The sequence below is a fragment of the Cephus cinctus genome, unplaced genomic scaffold (assembly GCF_000341935.2).
Source record: "Cephus cinctus unplaced genomic scaffold, Ccin1 Ccin1_scaffold0407, whole genome shotgun sequence".
Taxonomy (NCBI): domain Eukaryota; kingdom Metazoa; phylum Arthropoda; class Insecta; order Hymenoptera; family Cephidae; genus Cephus; species Cephus cinctus.
This window is the reverse complement of record NW_014333091.1, coordinates 103709-106054: the sequence shown is the minus strand read 5'-3', so window position 1 is coordinate 106054 and position 2346 is coordinate 103709. Positions and strand designations below refer to the sequence as shown.

The following is a 2346-nucleotide window of genomic DNA, read 5'->3' as shown; positions in this document are numbered from 1 at the left end:
CCCGCCACCACCCCGCACCCCCTCGGACTCCATGACTTCCTGCCTCACTGAGCTCCTCTCTACCCGCGAAAAGCTCTGACCAAATTTTACCACGTGCGACTCCATTCCCCTGTCTCCGCGCACTCGTCGCGTCGAAAAACTTTTCCCCGGTCACAATAAACAACCGCAGACGCTGCGGCAGGAGGGACGCTACTCGCGTAACGAGAGCCACTCGTTACGTTTGAATTCCGTTCGCGTGACCTTCTCGAGAGGCGGAGACCAGGGTGGTTTGGGGCGGCAGACTGCAGGGAACGAGGGGAACGAGGGGGCAGAATCATGCGACCCCAGCATCGATATTCGACCCTTGTACCGGCAATCGGATTCCCCGTAACAGCCGAGCGCGATCGGATAAAGTTTCTTTCATTAGTTTTCAACCTAAGTGCTCAAAGGTTCTTCCCGACCCTCGTTGTTGGCAAATGACTTGAATGTCTTGCTTCTCGTATCAATGAGAGAGAGAGAGAGAGAAGAAGGGAAAAGTAGTGGGTAGAGGGGAAGAGGTTAATTTGGGTTAACAATTCCTATTGACAATACGACACCTTTAAATTTTGGCTGACAGCTACAACGTATATGTACATCCGTGATACGTGCCTATGAAATCGACTCTGTTACGGAATAGAATTTCTCCTTTTTCGTTGTAAAAATGTAGCTAGGGTAATATCGATTCGGATGGTTCTCGTGAATTTTTATACTACGGAGCCCGTCGTCCCAAAATATTTCACGAAATGGACCGAGCATCCCTCTCTGTTAGGATAGGAAGATAGGAGGATGCTGGGGAATAGGCAAGAAACTGTGGCGTCGGCGTCGACCTCGTTCGAGGCAGAGGTGGGAAGCGTCTTCGCGTCACCAGGAAATGGCGACCGTTTCCTCCCCGTGCCCAAGCTCCGCCGTCGCTCCCCGCCCCCTTCTCCCTCCTGCTAAAGATTTAACTATGCAGCGGCTCTCAACCTCGTAATCCCTAATCCCTCGCACGAGATGGAAGTCAATCGCATAAAAACTTAAATCATCTCAGCACCAACTCTCTGTGCGACTCAAACTTTGATTACATTGTCACGTAAAAGTCACTCGCAGATCCTATCAGCTAATTCCGACTGGCAACCTTTCCCCATAGCAGTCGCCTTCGGGACACCCTTTACCTGCGCTCAGCCCCTCGTCCTGAGAGTCACAGGGGAGTCCTTATCGTCCTCTCTGGGGGAGCGTGAGCTCGGGAGGAGGCCAACGAGAAACTCTTCGGGACTCGACGACTTCTTTCCTGACTGTTTCGCAAGGCTCTTACGTGATTTCTCGATTTTATAATGCGGAAGGAAGAGAAGTTGACTGGGAATCGAGGTGAGTGAGCTGATCGAGATGGCCAAAGTGGACGAGATTGGGCGATCAACGTCTTGGTAGCAATATCGTAATTAACCGTAAGTCGATGAATTTGAAATCCGGCTGCGGAGCCGCAGAAGGCAATGGGGGAGGAGTACTTGATGGAAGAGGAGGATGGAGGAAGCGAAGGAGAAAGAGAGAGAGAGAGAGAGAGAGAGAGAGGAGCCGAGTGCCAGCGGAGTTTGCACAAATCAGACTAACTTAGCTTAGTGCCGGTTCCTCGATTCCACGATTCCTCAGTTCTTCGATTCCATGGTTCTCGGAGTCTGCTCCAGAGCCAATACCAAGGCGGGCTTCTCTGCTCCAATAAGCCAAAAGATAGGAGCAAATATTGGCAAGGGGGATGGAAGAGGGACCTATACGGCGAAGATGCAAAAAATCGGTGAAAAACTCGCAGACTGAATTGCTGAGTTAGTCGTAGAAGGGCTAGGAAAATCTGTAGGAGCAGAGGATAGAGAGAGAGAGAGAGAGAGAGAGAGAGAGAGAGAGAGAGAGAGAGAGAGAGGTGGGAGAGGAGTAGAGGGAAAAAGAGAAACGATGGTGGCGGTTAGCCGTTCGGATGCTGATGGTGATGCTACTGTGGTTCGAGGGATGCTGGGGCTGCGAGAGAGGGTTGCGGAACTGAAACAAAAGGAAAGAAGAGATGGTGCGATAGTGAGCGTTTCTCTCCCACGGGAGTGAAAGTGGGAGAGCAGCGTCAACCAAGCTTATTTGTCTTGACGCGAATTTATTTCCCACGAAAAAAAGTCCCGATGACGGCCGTGTCCGAGTCCCGCGGGACGCTTATCCCAGTTTGTTACGTATGAACGCAGTGACAAAGAAGACAAGATCCCCGCCCACAAACGAGAGGTCATCCCGTCTAGGTCCTCTACCCTCTTTCCCAACTCTTCGACTACTTTCCAGCTCCTTCAACGTCGTCCTCTCCTACCCCCTACCTACCCC

The 2346-nt window shown here is 51.5% G+C and overlaps 2 protein-coding genes across 3 annotated transcripts in view; one reads left to right on the top strand and one right to left on the bottom strand.

Annotated features, from left to right (window-relative positions):
• Positions 1 to 1816, bottom strand: part of LOC112494319 — a 5380-nt gene extending 3564 nt beyond the window's left edge. The window contains exon 1 of the mRNA XM_025084842.1: positions 1606 to 1816. The gene's annotated coding sequence lies outside the window, so the exon portion shown is untranslated. The remainder of the gene's footprint in view (positions 1 to 1605) is intronic.
• The window catches only part of LOC107267519 (nucleolysin TIAR), a 301978-nt gene that overhangs the window by 200218 nt on the left and 99414 nt on the right, over positions 1 to 2346 (top strand). The gene's annotated exons all lie outside the window — the stretch shown is intronic.